General features: G+C 47.1%; 2 protein-coding genes across 7 annotated transcripts in view; one reads left to right on the top strand and one right to left on the bottom strand.

Annotated features, from left to right (window-relative positions):
* The window catches only part of LOC148145025 (uncharacterized), a 161548-nt gene that overhangs the window by 7794 nt on the left and 135231 nt on the right, over positions 1–18523 (bottom strand). The window contains exon 1 of one of the 3 annotated variants that reach the window (XM_087975480.1): positions 6235–6305. The exons of the other annotated variants lie outside the window; for them this stretch is intronic. The gene's annotated coding sequence lies outside the window, so the exon portion shown is untranslated. Of the gene's footprint in view, positions 1–6234; positions 6306–18523 lie in introns of those variants that run through there. 3 annotated transcript variants of the gene reach the window in all.
* Positions 1–18523, top strand: part of LOC148145026 (uncharacterized) — a 60817-nt gene that overhangs the window by 13392 nt on the left and 28902 nt on the right. Inside the window, exons 2-4 of one of the 4 annotated variants that reach the window (XR_015751681.1) lie at positions 3809–3915; positions 9186–9445; positions 14513–14649. The exons of 1 other annotated variant lie outside the window; for it this stretch is intronic. The gene's annotated coding sequence lies outside the window, so the exon portion shown is untranslated. Of the gene's footprint in view, positions 1–3808; positions 3916–9185; positions 9446–14512; positions 14650–18523 lie in introns of those variants that run through there. 2 more of the 4 variants (XR_015751682.1, XR_015751683.1) reach the window with 2 other exon arrangements.

The raw sequence follows: 18523 nt of genomic DNA, 5'->3' as shown, positions 1-18523 counted from the left end.
TTTGGCCCAACCTGCCCAGATATCCTAAATTAATCTAGTCACGTTTGCCATCACTTGGCCCCTATGGGAGCCGGGTGCTGGCAGCTGGGACTAAATTGGGTTGGCTATCTTGTCAGCAAGGACGAGTAGGACCGAAGAGTCTGTTTCTGTGCTGTCCATCTCTATGACTCCAGTTGCATTTGCCATCACTTGGCCCTGACCCATCTGAACCCTTCATATTCAGATGCCCGTCCAGGAGCCTATTAACTTGTCATCGTATCAGCACCCACCACTTCCTCTGGCAGCTCATGCCATCGCTCAAGTGACCCACGTTGAAAGCGTCTGGTCTGGTGCACTAGATGACACCAGGATAATCTCAGATCGTTCCAGATTGCATCGATACTCAGTCAGTGGCTTTCCCGATCAGGATGTTGTACGTGATCAAACAGGTCAGTGGGTAGGCGATGCCCCACCTCTTAGTTCAAGTATCTCTACGAGAACTCCCTTGCTGGAGGGTCCCTTGCAGACACTTCAACTGGACTTCATTGAGTTGTAGAAATGAGTTGAGTTGCTATCAATATGTTTTGCTTATTGCTGATGTCTTTTCGAAGTGGATTGAAGCCTAACTTCCTCCTAACACTACTGCTGAGACTGTAGTGAAGATTTTGTTTAAGGAAATAATTCCCTGCTTCAGTATACCTGCGTGCATTAGCTCCGACAATGGACCACACTTTGTAGGTAATATTAACGGAGAACTCTGTTCCCAGCTTTGTATTTGTCGGCAACTGCATGGTGCTTCTCATCCTCAGGCGGCCGGACTTGTTGAATGTTTTAACCAGGCTCAAGACTAAACTTGCCAAATTAATGGCCCAGTCTGGCCTCTCCTGGTTATGCTAATCCCTGTGGCCTTATTCCAGATGCGATCCATATCTGTGGGCAAGATACAACTGTCTCCAGCTGAGAGTCTCTCTGGTCACCCCCTCCGTACCCCTTGGAACAATTCAGCTCCCTTCTCAGTCCACTTCCACCACATGACCGAAGCAATGAATGATTATGTTCTTGCTCTAACTAGTGTTATGCGTGCCTTTCACTCCCAGGAGCGTGCGGCCTACAGCGATGTTCCCTCCCTTTCAGCCTCGTCACGGGTAGAACCTGGTTCGTTGGTGCTTGTCAAGAACTGGACTGGCAAAGGTCTCTATCCTCGTTGGGATGGCCCCTTCCAGGTTTTACTTCCCACCCCCACAGCGGTCACAGTCGCTGGGTGCTCAGCTTGGGTCCAACTGCACCATTGTAAATTGATTGACCGCACCAATCAAGAGGGGGGAAGAGGAGGAGAGAATCCTGGAATCCTAACAAAAGGAGTGAACCCTGTCCAGTTGGGTTTTTGAATCTTGCTGTTATTTTCATGTTAATCTTATGACAGATACTTGAACTAAGAGGAGGGACATGTGGGTGATCGCTTATCTCCTCACCTTTCTGATCACATACAACATCCTGATGGGGAAAGCTACTAAGTATGGATGCGACCAGGAATGATCAGAGTTTATCCACCACCCATGCTGAGATGAATTTGTCCAGTGCACCGGACCAGACGCCTTTGACGTGTGGAACATGATGAAGATTGATTATTGCAATGGACTCTTACATCAGAAAGACCTGATGGTCCATCTGGACAGTAGAAATCAGTGGGAGTTACCATGTCGTTACCATGTTTTTTTTGATTTTACCTGCAGATGCAAGCCTAGTGAGGATAAAAATGATCAACTCAGGAACACCATCCCTTTTTGCAGGTCGGGCCAACTTGAGAAAAGGGAAGCCTGATAGGGGAAACTCCTCAATCCACAAACAACTTATTGATACAGGCCCACAGAACGCTCTTCACCCCAGAGGCAGTAGCATGTTACTCATCTCTATTGGGAGATGACTTACTTGCCCCGTCCCCAATCCCCGATTCCATTCCATTTGTCAGACTTCCTACTGCCGACCCTGCGAAGAGAAATATCACTTTCCAATACCTCCGGTCTGTGTATACAAACAGCTGGTGTAACACTGGCTGGGGTACAGCAGGCCTTATGTGGCACATGGACTTGGAACGGAACCCTTCCCTTGTGCATTTATAGGCCTTTTCTCTTTTCAGAACCTGATTCTGTCACCAAGACCATGTACAATAGATCTAAGGGAGAGCCCAATGGGAACAGCATTCTGAGGACCATTGTCTCCCATACAGTGCGAGTGCTCGAGTCACTTGGCCCATTTTTTACAGCGCTCAAGCAACTCCTCTTGCAAAACATCGACCCTTTACTCCTGTAGACCTGACCAGACCCCCTGCTGTAACATTTCAGTAACCTATTTTGACAAACTCTCCGTAATATAAATCAAACCAGACTATTATTTCTTCAGCTAAGGTAAAGCTACCAATTTCCTTGTCCTTGATGACAAAGATGTCCCTCATAAGGTCACTATCGGAGCCCTTGTTCCCACAACAGTACCTTGTCCTGGCCAGTGGACAAGTCGATGGAACCTCCATCTGAGGAGGATGCAGCGGTCGGTCTCAGCCAACCTTGCTCCAACTGGAAGGACCCCAAGGGACTGGGTGACAATACAGGACACCCGATAGGCTGGGGAATCCAGAGTACCCTGGGGTTAGAAGGATTGGCAGGGGTGACAAGTCAACAGAACCGCAATTCCCTCTTTGACAGCCTGACCATTCGAGGAAATAAGACTAAAGAGGCTCTGAAACAGAGTAAACTGGGATTATCAGACCTGTGTCTTTACTCTGTGCAGAATCGGTATGCTTTAGACTATATACTCCCGCAGGAGGGTGAGGTCTGCACCATTGTCCCAGATAAATGCACTATGGGCATTCCCGATCTCACTGGCAATATTACTAAGATACAAGAAGAGATCCAGGTATTCCTTGACAGAATGACTGAAGGGACCAGTTGGGGAAACAGCAGATCGGGCTGATGGTACAATTGGCTTATCAATTTAGCCTTGTCTGTTGTTGGTATTGGTATTGTTAGGTATTTAATTACTAGGCTTATGAGGTCCCTTAGTGATATGGATTTGCCCCAGAAGATGCTCCTTTTGCGATCCGATGGCTCACCCACAAGTGTCGATGGCGATGATAAATATGACCAGATGAGCTGCGAAGATGGTGGTGCCGCTCTACAGGATGTTGATGGCTGGACCACCTTGAAGGGCATTCGTTTGGACTAGCCTTCTCTTTTCAGTGATCGCAGTGCAATCAAAGGGAGGCATGAGGGTGGGGGCATCTGGGTGATAAAGTCTATAGCCTTAAAACTTGCCTTTAAACATCCAGACTCAAATGTAATGCTGAATTATTGAATACATTTACTGCACTAGAAAATAAATAGGCAGGAAGGTTCAGAAAGAGGAGAGAACTTAAAGATAGGGACACGTGGGCTCACCAAGTGATAACAGGATGCTGTAAGGCAATTAAGAACGTTTACCTCAGCATCGGTGAATCTGTGTGAACAAGACCCCAAGTGATAACATTCACAGCCGTTCCCTTGTGAAATGAATGATAGTCTTTGAATCTGACCCTGAAACAAGACTCGGTACTATCCATAGCTTTGTAATTAATGGGTGGAGCTTGTCCATTGTAACGGATTCTTACTACCCCTTGCAAGCGGGGCAATCACAAAATAAATCTTTGCTGTCTTGAGATTTCAAAAGGACACGAGAGAGAGAGACCATTTTAGTGCTGAGGCTGTTGAATCCCATAGAGAATTAACTTAGTGATTATCTGCTATGGATTGAATTGAATTGCATTTTGGGACTTTATGATGAGAGATTTTTATTCCAGGTTTCCAAAGAGTATGATCTCCAGGACAAACCAAGAGAGAGGCTTTACAGGTCTGAGTTCTCAAAGGATTCCCTGGGCCACCTCAAATCTCCACTTTAACATAGGAGGTAGGACAAAATGGCTTCTGCTTGGCTAACTCGGTGGGACTGAGTCAGGCAGATACCCACGACTCAGAACAAACAAGAAACCACAGACTGATGTCAATCCAGTGAAAAAAACTGCAAATGTGAACCTAACCATTAAACGCAGAAGTAACGGTTTAATCCTAACCGCCAGACAGGACAAATATGATTCCAAGAACAAGTTGTCTACAAGAAATTATGATAGATTAGATTGGATTAGATTCCCTACAGTTTGGAAACAGGCCCTTCGGCCCAACCAGTCCACACTGACCCTCCAAACAGTAACCCATCCAGAACCATTTTTCGTCTGACTAATGCACCTAACACCATGGGCAATTTAGCATGGCCAATCCACCTGACCTGCACATCTTTGGACGCTGGGAGGAAACCGGAGCACCCGGAGGAAACCCACGCAGACACGGGGAGAATGTGCAAACTCCACACACACGGTCACCCAAGGCTGGAATCGAACCTGGTGCTGTGAGTCTGCAGTGCTAACCACTGAGCCACCGTGCCACCCTAGGCTAAGTCAAAAATGCATGAGGACCTTGCGGGATCTGATTGAGCATGATCATATAGTAACAACCAATGTCTGACTCTAAACAATGTACATAAGTTCTATCCAAACTCTAAAAGTCGGCGGATTCTTTTGGCACTCTAGGAGTACTCATCGGTGGCCCAGTGGTTAGCACTGCTGCCTCACAGCACCAGGGTCCCAGATTCGATTCCAGCCTTGGGGGGCTGGCTGGGTTGAGTTTGCACATTCTCCCCATGTCTGCGTGGGTTTCCTCCCACAATCCAAAGATGTGCAGATGTGGTGAATTGGCCATAATGTTGGGTGCATTGGTTAGAGGGAGATGGGTCTGGGTGGGCTACTCTTCAGAGGATCGGTGTGGACTGGTTGGGCCAAAGGGCCTGTTTCCACATTGTTGGGAATCTAATCTAATCTAATCCTTCTGGGCTGATCATAGTCTACCGTCCGGGCCATATCAAAGAATAAACTATTGCTTGTATAATTGACAAAGTCACTTCCAGGTGTGTTTATTGACCAATCCCAGAAATCCGAAGATCCAGACAGCAGTCCAGATCAGAACAACCAGACAGGAAATGGTTAATGTCCCCAGGATGTGGGGAGCAAAATAAGACACCAAGGCATTAACACCAACACCAGGGAAAAACTGAACATACAGATGTGACAAACATTCGTAGCAAGCCAGAATCACAGATGTACAGCACAGAAACAGTCCCTTCAGTCCATGCTGACCAGATATCCTAAATCAATCTCGTCCCATTTGATAGCACTTGGTCCATGTCCCTCTAAATGTTTCCCAACATATACCCATCCAGATACCTTTTAAAAGGTTGTAATTGTACCAGCAGTCACCACTTTCTCTGGCAGCTCATTCTTTACACACACCACCCTCTGTGCATAGGAGTTGCCCCTTAGGTTTCTTTTAAATCTCACCCTAAACCTATGAGCAATCCCAGATCAAAGATCTTGTCTATTTATCATCGACATGCCCCACATTATTTATACAAGGGGTCACCCCTGTGGGATATAATTAAAGCAGTGTTACTTCTGCAACCAGAATTGCTTCTGCAAGGTAAATGAACTAACGCCAGTGTATAATTGTTTCAGCCAAGAGTGGAGTTAACAAGAATGAAAAATTGCTTTTGTATTAGCTAAAATGTGCATACATGAAATGTGCCTGCAAATGGTAGATGTTACAGACAAACAGATAAGGTGCTGTGAGGGGAGGGGGTGGAGGTTAAGCTAGACATGCTTGTACAAACAGTTATAAGCATCTGTTCCCTGCTTCTGCAAAAACAAAAAAAAACACAATCAGGGAGGTCAGAAGGCTCAGTGTCGGCGAAAAATGGGAGGAAATGTTGCTTTCGCAAACAAGGAAGTAGCTGGCAGTGAGAGGATATACGCTAACACGTTGTTCACGCACAAGGCTGAATAAAGCAAGAAATAGACAAGAGTAATGGGGCCACCGGGAAAGAATGGAGAGACAAACCGATCTTTTGAGGATCAGCTTGGAACATCGGGAGGAGGTGAAGGAGGAATGTGAATGAGGGAAAGAAGCTGAATGTGCTGGAGCCAAAGTGGAGGAAGGACAGAGGATGCAAAACCGGCTTGAAGCTGCAATGAGGAATATTGCATGTGCTGTACTTGTACCTGTTGCAGTTACTGGTGGGAATCCGGTGCATTTTAAACATCAAAACAGGAGATATCCAGCCCTCCCCCTTCCCAATCTCTATCCTTCAGTCCCTCCTCACCCGGGTAACTAAGACACATACCTGAGTTTGCGGAGGCTGCTCCCTCCCTGCATTCACTCCAGTTGCTACAAGTGACCAATTTCCCCTCCTCCCATCTCTGCCTCCCTCCCAGGATGAAGAGTCGGCCAGAGAGCGGGAGATTCACTTTGAAACTGACAGGGCCACTTCCGCCTTGTGACGTCACAAAGAAACTAGGGGCGGGGACGAGGAAAAGTGACGGCTTAGTGGGCGGGGCATGGCTAACAGCGGGGCGCCGCACTGCGCCTGCGGCAGACGGGGAGGAGAACATACTTTCCAAAAAATCCCTCCCTTCAGAGAATCCCCACAGTGTGGAAGCAGGCCACCGACCCTCCCAAGGGTCACCCACCCGCACCCATTCCCCTGTCCCCATTGCTCTTCATTTATCCCTGAGTCATGCACCTTACCTGCATATTAAACCTAATTTAGCATGGGGAAAAACAATGACTGCAGATGCTGGAAACCGGATTTTGGATTAGTGGTGCTGGAAAAGCACAGCAGTTCAGGCAGCATCCGAGGAGCAGCAAAATCGACATTTCGGGCAAAAGCCCTTCATCAGGAATAAAGCAGAGCCAATCCACCCTAACCTGCACATCCCTGGGCACTATGGGTAATTTAACACGGCCAATCCACCCTAACCTGCACATCCCTGGGCACTATGGGTAATTTAGCACGGCCAATCCACCCTAACCTGCACATCCTTGGGCACTATGGGTAATTTAGCATGGCCAATCCACCCTAATTCAACATGGCCAATCCACTTTTGATTAGAGTGGTGCTGGAAAAACTCAGCAATTCAGGCAGCATCCGAGGAGCAGGAAAATCTTCCTTTCGGGCAAAAGCCCTTCATGAGGAATAGAGGCAGAGTGCCTGCAGGGCTCAGATCCGAACTCTGCTGGTTTAAAGGTGGTCCGGCGTCTGTGTAGGATGAGTTGGTTACAGAGGCAGGCACCAAGGAAACAAACGTGCCTGTGGTCGCGAGTCTGTTTGAGGACATGGTCAAAGAGCTTCAGGGCAGAGGAAACGTGTTGGGAGTTGCAGTGGGAGAGGGATTCCTTGAGATTCTTGTAGAGAGAGGAGGAAAACTTCTTCAAGGCAGGCATCCTTGCAAGAGGATTCACTGTAGGGTTAAAATCAACTAGGTAAAAACAAGGACTGCAGATACTAGAAACCAGATTCTAGAATCACACAACTCCAGGTTGTAGTCCAACAGGCTTCTTTGGAAGCAGTAACTGTTGGAGTGCTGCCTCTTCATCAGGTGGTTGTGGAGGATAAGATCCTAAGACACAATTTAGAGCAAAACAGTCCAGTGTCCTGCCACTGAAATGGTATATTGAACAAATCTGGATTGTTCAATCTTCCACCTTTTCAAATAGGTTACGTGTCTCATTACAATGTAAATCACAGAACATCTTGTTGTCACCTTCTCAAGATAACAAGGTTTTATAGCAAAAGCTCAAGCCATGATTAAATGGCGGAGTGGACTCGATGGGCTGAATGGCCTTACTTCCGCTCCTATGTCTTATGGTCTTATCTCAGCTCAGACAATGCATTAAAGGTGTGATGTCAGAGTCTGCCTGTCTCCCAATCTGGAGTCAGACTGGTTCTGTTTCAAGTCGAATTTACAAACTATTACATGTATTGACTGCCTGCAGAGTTTTCCTTTAAAAAAATGCATATAGAATGTATCTGCAAATATACATCTCTCCCCCCCCCCCCTCCACACACAGACACAAACACACACGCACAAGTTTATTGGGTGAATTTGTACTTGCAGAATTATGTCTTACTTTGCTCAAAAACTGCATGAATCCATGTAAGATTCTGTAAGTCAGTTTAACCATTGTGGCACAGACAGTCTCACACAGGGGAGCTCACACCTTCAATACATTATCTGGGCTAACGCGACACCAATTGGTAAAGTTCACTTGAGGATTTAACTATTTTAAAAGGTTTTGTGATTTACATTTGAAAAAACTGAAACTATCATGGTCATTCGAACAGATGAGAGACTTAACAAACAATCCGGGTCTTTTTCAATATATAATTTCAGTTACATCACATTATAAACTGTTGCTATAAATTCTGTGTCTTACAATCTTATATTCCACAATCCCCTGATGAAGGAGCTGCACTCCGAAAGTTAGTGCTTCCAATTAAACTTGTTGGACAGAATTCCTCAAGTAGGGCACCATAAGAATCCTGGGAGACTGCTATTTCCTGTTTACTTCATAATGAACAAACATTAAGCACGATCACCTATTTATTTCTCATTTTGTTTCATTTTTCTTGTTTAATTCCCTGCGATGATGTGGGAGAATTATTAGATTTGGGTCAGCCATTTGGTCACATATTAAAGCCTGGAAACTGTGAGAGGTAATTTCGGTTTAAACTTTAAGATGTGCCTGGACCACGGACTGGTCTATAATAAAAGACAAAACTTTTGTTTCTTTTCTAGAACATTTTATATTCTCAAAAGTAGAATAGTTTAAATTGTGCAGAATGCTGACAATTTGTGAACAGAGTAAAAACAAGCAGGCTAGTTTAAATTGTGCAGAATGCTGACAGTTTGTGAGCAGAGTAAAACAAACAAGCCCTTGATTGATAAACCATTGACACAGGAGGGAAGGATGAGTCCTTGACTGATAAGACTCCAGGATGGGGGAACGACTTGAGAAATCTGTTTCAAATTAAAGCCTTTGATTGATAAGACTACAGGGTGAGAAAAACAACAAACTTTGGAGACTCTGGAGCCTTTTGTTGCAGACTTTGTGATAAAAATAATGATGTTTTTAAGAATGTGAACGTCATGGCTTGTTGGAGCCAAGGAGAGGAGGGACTTGTGCTGTATATAATGGGAGACTTTGTAAGCCTCAGCGCGCCTTTTCTTTAAGGGTGCCCGACTCTGCAGACTTGACTTGTTAATAAAACTTTGTTTTCCTGAATTTGTCTAGAGCGATTATTGAGAAGCGATTTTCGTTTCTAACAACTTGGGGGCTCGTCATCCAGGATCAACACTCCGGCCGCAAGGGGAGTTGAGGAAGGATATCGGAGAAGGTGCACCCTGCTGAGTTCAGCAGTCCCTGATTCCTTGCTTGTCGCCCCGCGCGGCTTGAGCGAGTGATATCCGGGAGGCTCAGGAAAACAAAGGAGGGGTGTACCCGAGGCAGTGGGGACGGTTAACGATCGAGTAATTTCGGTGCACCGAACCCAGGTAAGAAAAAACTTGCGGGGACCGTGTTTCCGGAGGACTCGGTACCTACGGGGTGCCTGTGGATTTTTTCTACAGAGACGTGGGACTCAGGAATCTAGAGACCGGGGCTCGCCTGTGAGGGATTTTGCAGAGACCGTGTTTGAGGAGGAACGTGTACCTACGGGGTGCCTGTGATTTGTGTCACAGAGACGTAGGACACAGGAATCCAAAGACCGGGGGTGCCTGCAAAGGAACCTGGGCGATCACGGGACTGAAGGTCCGGGAATTGGCTACATTGTGATAGATTATCACGGGAAAAATACGAAGTCCTCGGAAATGGGAAATAAGGGATCTAAGGTGATTAAGGGAAAGGTAGGCTTAAACAGGGACAATGACACATACCCCGGGGTACCTGACGATAGTCCGTTAGGGAAAATGCTAAATAATTGGGATCAGGGTGGAAGAAAGGGAAAATCTAAAAGGAAGATGGTAAAATACTGTCAAAAGTGGTCCCAGAAACCTATTCAGGGCGACTCAGTGTGGTGGCCTAGATTCGGTACTGACGAAGACTGGGTCCGGCAAGCCCTCATTTTATATGTCAATTCAAAACCTGATGTTAATCTGGAAGAAAGTGATTATGCCCTTTGTTGGCTACCGGTTACGATATCTTGCCAAATGCAGGTAACTAATAAAGACTCAAAAGGGCAGAAAGAATGGGACCCTTTAGATCACTTACCGCCGCCCTACGTGACCCCGTCTGCCCCACAGAATGTTCCTTCGGGTGACGACGATTCAGGGGAAGGGGAAGAAAATGGGGAGGAACCACAAACTACCTCAGGGGTACAGACCAGATCTCAAACTGGAAAGGGTCACAGACAAAACCCTGTCTCGATTGCAAGAATGAATCCACTCCGGGAAGTGCCCATGGGGGGGCGAGGAGGGAAGGACGGGATATGTGAACGTTCCCTTGACGAGTACTGAAGTACGGAATTTCAGGAGGGAGATGAAGGGTCTACTAGAGGACCCCATGGGACTTGCTGAACAATTGGATCAGTTCCTGGGTCCGAATACTTACACGTGGGAAGAGATGTGTTCCATCATGAAAACATTGTTCTCTAGCCAGGAGCGTCAGATGATACGACAAGCTGCGCTCTTGGTCTGGGAGAGAGAGGGGGGAGAAGGAGGGGAGCAGAAGTTTCCCCTCACCGACCCCGAGTGGGATAAGAACACGGAGGAAGGACGGCGCAACATGAGAGACATGCGGGAATATTGGATAAAAGGAATAAGACACGCAGCCCCGAAGGGGCACAATTTTACCAAGGCCTTTGGTAATCATCAAAACCCGGAGGAAACCCCTACGGATTTCCTAGACAGGATTAGGAAGAATTTGCAGCAGTTTGCTGGGGTGGACCCTGAGACGGACGTGGGGCAACAACTCATACGGGTAGAGTTTGTATCAAAAGCCTGGCCGGACATACGAAAGAAGTTAGAGAAAATGGATGATTGGGATAGTAAATCTTTAAGTGAATTACTACGGGAGGCGCAAAAGGTGTTTGTGAGAAGGGACGATGAGAAGCAAAGGAAGGCGACAAAGATAATGATGCAAACGGTGCAACAAATGACAGCTGGATGAAAGGAAAAGGGAGAGCCGTGGCAGAAACAGGAAAGGGGAGAGTCATGGCAAGAGCAGAAGAAAAGAGAACCATGGCCGGAACAAACGAAGAGTGGAGGAACGCGAGACCGCGACAGGGAAACGAAGAGGACACTCAGATGTTACTATTGTAATGAAGAGGGACATTTTAAACGGGAGTGCTCCCGCTACAAACGGGAGGTGAGGTCGTACGCCCTGATGGAGGAAGATTAGGGAGGTCGGGGGTTCCTACCCTTGGGGCAAAAGGACTATCGACAGGAACCCCTGGTAAACTTGAAAGTAGGGCCCCAAGGATCGGAGATCACATTTATGGTGGACTCGGGAGCCGAAAGATCGAGTATAATCCAAATACCCCCCGACACCCGAGCAGGAGGAAACGTTATGGGGGTATCTGGAATTGGAGGACAGAAATTACAAGTCCCAGTGGTGGAGGACGTGGAAATTGGGTATGAAAACAGAACTACTAAACGAGACCTCCTTCTACTGCCATCGGCGGGGTTTAATTTGTTAGGAAGAGACTTGCAGGTCAAACTAGGGATCGGAACGGTACCAAATAACGGGGAAATGGTGGTAAGGTTGTTCGCCCTCGCCGAAGAAGATGATCAACAAATAGACCCGGAAGTATGGTACCGAGAGGGGAACAGAGGGGGTCTAAACATCAAACCTCTCCAAATCACCATGTTACCAGGAAGAGGCCCGGTAAGAAGGAAACAATACCCGATTGCTATGGAAGGACGGGAGGGGTTACAACCTGTGATAGAAAGATTAATCACAGATGGACTACTGGAGGAATGCATGTCCCCTTTCAATACTCCAATACTCCCTGTGAGGAAGCCGGACGGGACATATAGGCTGGTGCAAGACCTGCGGGGGTTGAATGAAGTAATCCAGGCTAGATACCCGGTGGTACCTAATCCCTACACATTAATGAGTAAAATTCCCCCCGAACATGAATGGTTCAGCGTAATAGATCTGAAGGATGCTTTCTGGAGTTGCCCCCTTGACGAAGAAAGTCGGAACCTTTTTGCCTTTGAATGGGAGAATCCCTTCACAGGACGAAAGCGACAGTTAAGATGGACGGTCTTGCCGCAGGGATTCACGGAGTCACCCAATTTGTTTGGACAAATACTGGAGCAGATCTTAGGAGGATTTCAGTGTAACGCGGAGAATCAATTGCTCCAATATGTCGATGATCTCTTACTCTCAGGACCAAGAGAAGAGGAGGTACGAGCAGACACCGTTGCCCTGTTGAACTTCCTGGGGAAACAGGGCCTACTCGTCTCCAGGACAAAACTCCAGTTTGTGGAGCGAGAAGTAAGATATCTGGGCCATCAAGTCAGTAAGGGGCACCGCCGTATCACGCCAGAACGAATATCAGGAATTACGGGTATGCCAATACCCAGGACGAAGAAGGAAGTCAGACAATTCCTGGGACTAGTAGGGTATTGCCGGATATGGATTGAAAGTTACACTACTTTAGTAAAATTTTTGTACGACAAACTGGGACAAGAAGGACAAAAGGTGGACTGGTCAGATGAGGAGGAGCAGTGATTTAATGTTATTAAAAATAAACTGATTCGAGCTCCGGTATTGGCTTTACCCACCCTGAAGGAACCGTTCCAGTTATATGTCAATAGCGCCGGCGGAATTGCCCAGGGTGTGCTTACTCAGCTGCGGGCAGGGAAACGTCAGCCGGTTGCATTTTTGTCAAAAATGTTAGACCCTGTGTCATGTGGATGGCCGACCTGTATACAGGCAGTGGCAGCTACGGCAATGTTAGTAGAAGAGGCCCGGAAACTTACCTTTGGAGGAAGGATCACAGTATACTCCCCACATTCGGTTAGTACTATACTGGCTCAAAAGGCTCACCGCTGGTTAACAGACTCTCGCATCCTAAAGTATGAGACGATTTTGATGACCGGGAACGATCTCAATTTTGCAAAAGATCTCAGTTGCAACCCAGCCCAGTTTCTGTACGGACGTCCTGCAGACGGGGAACAGGAGCATGATTGTGTGGAATTTGTGGACTTGCAGACCAAGAGCCGAGAGGACCTGCAAGAAGCCCCGCTGGGTGAGGGACAGGAACTGTATATCGACGGGTCCTCCCGGTGCATCAGTGGAGTACGATACAGTGGCTATGCTGTTATAGATGGTGCAACGAAACGGACGATTGAGTCTGGACGACTGCCCGGGAAGTGGTCAGCCCAATCCTGTGAGTTGTACGCCCTCCAGAGGGCCCTAAAGTTGTTGGAAGAGAAAGTGGGAACCATATCTCCTGACTCAAAGTATGCATACGGAGTCGTTCATACTTTCGGGAAAATCTGGAAAGAGCGAGGATTGATAACTTCCCGGGGAAAAGAATTAGCTCACGAACAAATGATCAGCCTAACATTGGAAGCCCTGGCGTTACCTACGGAACTTGCAGTAGTCCATGTACCCGGTCACCAGAAGGGGTCGACACCGGAAGCGGTGGGAAACCGGCTGGCAGACGAGGAAGCCAAGCGGGCAGCGGTCGAAAAATCCGTCCAATTGTTAACGTTAATACCGTTGCGGGAAGGGCTCGCTAAACAACCCGTCTTCACCCAGGGGGAGATTGATAAAATGGATCAATTGGGTGCCCGGCTAGATACTAACGGGAAGTGGACGGTTCCTGATGGGAGACAAGTACTGAACAAACAGATCACCCGGAGTATTCTGCACCGATTACACCATCAGACCCACTGGGGGGTGCAAGCCATGTGTGACACAATCCTGAGAGACTATGTATGCAGGGGGATATACACATTAGCCCAACAAGAGGTAGTCGGATGCCCCACTTGCCGGCGTATTAATCAGAAAGCCATGCGTTCTATGCCAGCTGGTGGTCAGCCCCTAGCGATTAGGCCATTTCAGAGGATCCAAGTCGACTTTACAGAATTACCCCCAGTACAGAGATGGAAATATCTGCTAGTAATAGTAGACCATTTCACTCACTGGGTAGAGGCTTTCCCAACTGCCAAAGACGATGCACCAACCGTGGCCCGACTGTTGTTAGAGAACATAATCCCGAGATATGGCATAATGGAATCTATTGACTCCGATTGCGGGACGCATTTTATTTCTAAGCTACACCATTTGATCTGTAATGCCCTGGGTATCCAATGGAAATTCCACACACCCTGGCATCCTCAGAGTTCGGGTCGAGTTGAGAGAATGAATGGCACGCTCAAGACCCAATTGACTAAGCTGATGTTAGAAACTAAGTTACCCTGGCCAAAGTGCCTTCCCATTGCCCTAATGAGGATACGTACGGCACCTCGCCGAGATGTCGGGGTTTCCCCCCTATGAAATGCTCTTCGGATTACCGTATTGGAGTAAGGTTGATGGATGTCCCACTCTACAAGGGGGGGATGTATTTATCCGAACCTATTTACTGGCCTTATCCCGTTCTTTTGCAGAACTCCGGAGGAAAGGTCTCCTGGCTCAGACTCCGCCGCTTGACTTCCTCCTGCATAAGGTGGAGCCCGGAGATTGGATACTTGTTAAGACCTGGAAGGCCGAAAAGCTCCAGCCGCGGTGGGAAGGACCGTTCCTGGTTCTGTTAACAACTGAAGCAGCTGTTCGGACGAAAGAAAAAGGGTGGGTCCACGCATCAAGGATAAAGGGGCCTGTTCCGCCTGAAGAAGAAAGCACCTGGACATGCGAGCAAGGGGACAAGCCGTTGTCGGTAAAACTGAAAAGACAGCAATAATGAACTCTACTTGGACTGTATTGGTGGGGATATTGATCAGTTTACTCCTGTATGTGGGGGAGGGTGAGGGGAGATGTGACAAATGTCGAACTGCAGTAAGACTTGGGATTCGAATCTATTCGGGATCATTTGTGTCCCATTCCTATGTGGACGATAGGTGTTACGATGTGAGTGCACGCCATGAATGTTGGGAGACCCTATTATCAGGTATATAATAAAGGATACGGTGGCAAAATCCATGGATGCCCTATAAATGACCGCTGGGTGTGTATTAGCAAAACTGGGAGGTGGGACCTATCCTCCGTGTTGCTCAGGGAGCAGGTTGACAGAGTCAAGGAGACCAAGATACAGATCCCTGATCGGGGGTTGGGGAAAGAGCAAGACCGTCAGGGAACGGTCGTGCTCCCTAAAGTGCCATCTGAATACGAAGAGGTAGAAGGACAGATTGAACTCCCTGATGTTACACAAAACCTGTTTATTGATCTCACCTCTAGAATAGCCACTGTTTTAAATGTTAGCAATTGCTGGGTCTGTGGGGGGGCCGCATATGTCGGAACAATGGCCGTGGACTGGTCAAAGCTTAGACATAGGGGAATTGCTGCAAACCACTTGGACTCATGACAACGACAGAAAAAGCCAGGGGTGGAGACTGACAAACAGCCCTGAGGGCCAGTTCTGTATTGAAGGCAAGGGGACCGTTAAGGTAGGGATTAGCCCCTGTCAGAATATATTGGATGCAACCACGCGAGTATGGTGGCCTGAGAATATTGCTTGGTACATTGCACACCGAGGTCATCAAAATTGCATTCGGTTACGTTCTGATTCCTCCTCTTACGAGCTAAGTGCTGACCCTTCCGATGGCATGAAAAGAGTGTGGAGCGGTGGTTGTCAGGGGAATCAATGCTGGAATAATCCTGTCCAGACTCTGCCACGGGGCCAACAATCCGAATACTGGAATTGCAGTGGTCCTGGTCCTTATGAGAGCGTCCCCGGGGTAAAGGAACTGTGGGATGACGTTGAGGCAGGGAGGGCCTGCTCCAGATGGCCTATTTTGGATATGCGGTAATCAGGCATACTCCAAACTGCCCATGGGATGGGCTGGGGTATGCTTCCTGGGTCTAATACGACCTGCGTTCTTCCTATTACCCCGGGAGGAAGGCGATGATTTGGGAGTTAAACTCTTTGACTCCCTGCGTAGGTCGCCAAGGGATATCCAAGTCGGTGATTGGGGGGATGAGTGGCCACCGGCCCGGATTATTGAATACTACGGGCCGGCTACTTGGGCACAGGATGGATCATGGGGATATCGTACTCCTATCTATATGCTAAATCGAATTATCAGGCTCCAAGCAGTCGTAGAGGTCATTACTAACCGGACTGCCCTGGCCCTAGAGCTGTTGGCTCAGCAGCAGGATCAGATGAGGGCTGCTATATATCAAAACCGACTTGCCTTGGATTATCTGTTGGCCTCGGAGGGGGGGGTGTGTGCGGGAAATTTAACCTGACTAACTGCTGTCTAGAAATTGACGATAATGGTAAAGCGGTTTTGAAAATTTCCGATGAAATCCGGAGATTGGCCCATGTGCCAGTACAATCTTGGCGTCCTCTTAGTGGCATCGGATGGTGGGATGGTCTCCTAGGTGGTAGCTGGTGGCGCACGGCGTTGCTGGTGGTTAGGGGAGGCATGATTCTTCTTCTCGTATTACCCTGCCTAACTCCCTGTATTCAGTTTTTAATTCAGAAAAGTATTTCCCGACTACAGGCAGTGGTGGTTCCACAACATGGGACGCGGGAACTTAAAGTGATGTTGCTGCGAAAGACCAAGGATTTCCCGGGCCCTTGAGGGGGGGAGGCTTATCTTGGTCAGGCACATCTTAAAGAAAGAAAAGGGTGGAATTGTGAGAGGTAATTTCGGTTTAAACTTTAAGATGTGCCTGGACCACGGACTGGTCTATAATAAAAGACAAAACTTTTGTTTCTTTTCTAGAACATTTTATATACTCAAAAGTAGAATAGTTTAAATTGTGCAGAATGCTGACAATTTGTGAACAGAGTAAAACAAACAAGCCCTTGATTGATAAACCATTGACACAGGAGGGAAGGATGAGTCCTTGACTGATAAGACTCCAGGATGGGGGAACGACTTGAGACATCTGTTTCAAATTAAAGCCTTTGACTGATAAGACTACAGGGTGAGAAAAACAACAAACTTTGGAGACTCTGGAGCCTTTTGTTGCAGACTTTGTGATAAAAATAATGATGTTTTTAAGAATGTGAACCTCATGGCTTGTTGGAGCCAAGGAGAGGAGGGACTTGTGCTGTAAAAAATGGGAGACTTTGTAAGCCTCAGCGCGCCTTTTCTTTAAGGGTGCCCGACTCTGCAGACTTGACTTGTTAATAAAACTTTGTTTTCCTGAATTTGTCTAGAGCGATTATTGAGAAGCGATTTTCGTTTCTAACAGAAACCATTTTGAATCTCAGCTTAGTGCCTGCTTGCTAAAGTTTGTGTTTCCCAGGCTCAGCGGAGACGGTTGGCCTTGCAGCTGTGCTGCTTCCTGATAAACAAATTCTTTCCTGACATGGGGCTTTATTTCCATCCCCCACAGTTGGCGAGTCAGGCAGGAGGTACCCTGGTCCTGCCAGGTCACTGGCCGATATCCTTTCAGAGATGAAATATAGAGGGTGCTTGCTGCTTTTGTTGTGTCCAAACTAAAGAGGAAAGCTGGCCAGGGACAAAAGTGCTGTTAGAAATGTTGATACAATTCTCCCCACTCAGCCACAAGATACCAGTGAGAGAACTCAACAGGGTCCTAGCGTCTGGACGTAATACTGCTGAGAGCACTTGTGCTTTACAAAGTTAGTAATAATGAATTTGCTTACCCCAGGGTTAACGAGAGGTGAAACCGTATTTGAATGAATTTGGCATACAGGACACATTGGGCAACTATTAAAGACTCTGTTGTATTTCCCTGGGTTATGGACTCATGCAGAGACACAAACAACTTGTATTGAAGTGTTCGATTTGCAAATGGAACAAAGGAGAGGTATATAGAGTTTGCACACTTGGTTAAGCAGCAATGTGTCACAGCCAGGATTTATGAGGCTCAACTCCCTAACTTGGGCTGCTCTGGAATGTGAGTGCCTCATTATTCCTTCCTTCCTTCCAAGGCTAAAGAAAAGCTGACAAACTGAGATATGAAGCAAGTTGGAAAATGGTACAGAGAGACTCACACAGACAGAAGTTTGCAGGAAAGTTAACACTTCATAATCTGGTTTCAATGCACATTAGCCTGGGTATGGTACTGATATCACAGGGGTCTCAAAAGGGTACTCCCTCAATACTCAAACCAAAACATGGGTGCCTCCTGCTGGACTGGTTTGTGTTCATTCTTTGCTGCTGCCTATTTCAGTTGATGATGTACATTATTGTTAACACTCACAAACCTGGTGGCACCCAGATTTTCGGAAAGCAGCTTGGCAAAGATCTGAAGCGTGTTTAATTTGTAAACAAACAAGGTGCATACTCGAAGAGGGATGCCCTGTGTTTGTTAACCACCTCCTTGCTTGGTCGGCCTTTTTAAATTGTCTACAACTTGCGTATATAGTATAACCTCGCGTACATTGTTATGAATATTGTCTAATAAGAGTAGATGTATTTAGTAGCTGAATCAAAACCATCCCAATGACTGAAACAGCTGACACTGGATTGTTGGACAAG

Source organism: Chiloscyllium plagiosum, unplaced genomic scaffold (genome assembly GCF_037043375.1).
Source record: "Chiloscyllium plagiosum isolate Xiang-an unplaced genomic scaffold, Cpla_swu_hap1 HiC_scaffold_27, whole genome shotgun sequence".
Classification (NCBI taxonomy): domain Eukaryota; kingdom Metazoa; phylum Chordata; class Chondrichthyes; order Orectolobiformes; family Hemiscylliidae; genus Chiloscyllium; species Chiloscyllium plagiosum.
The sequence above is the reverse complement of the archived record's forward strand: the minus strand, read 5'-3'. Positions and strand labels throughout refer to the sequence as shown.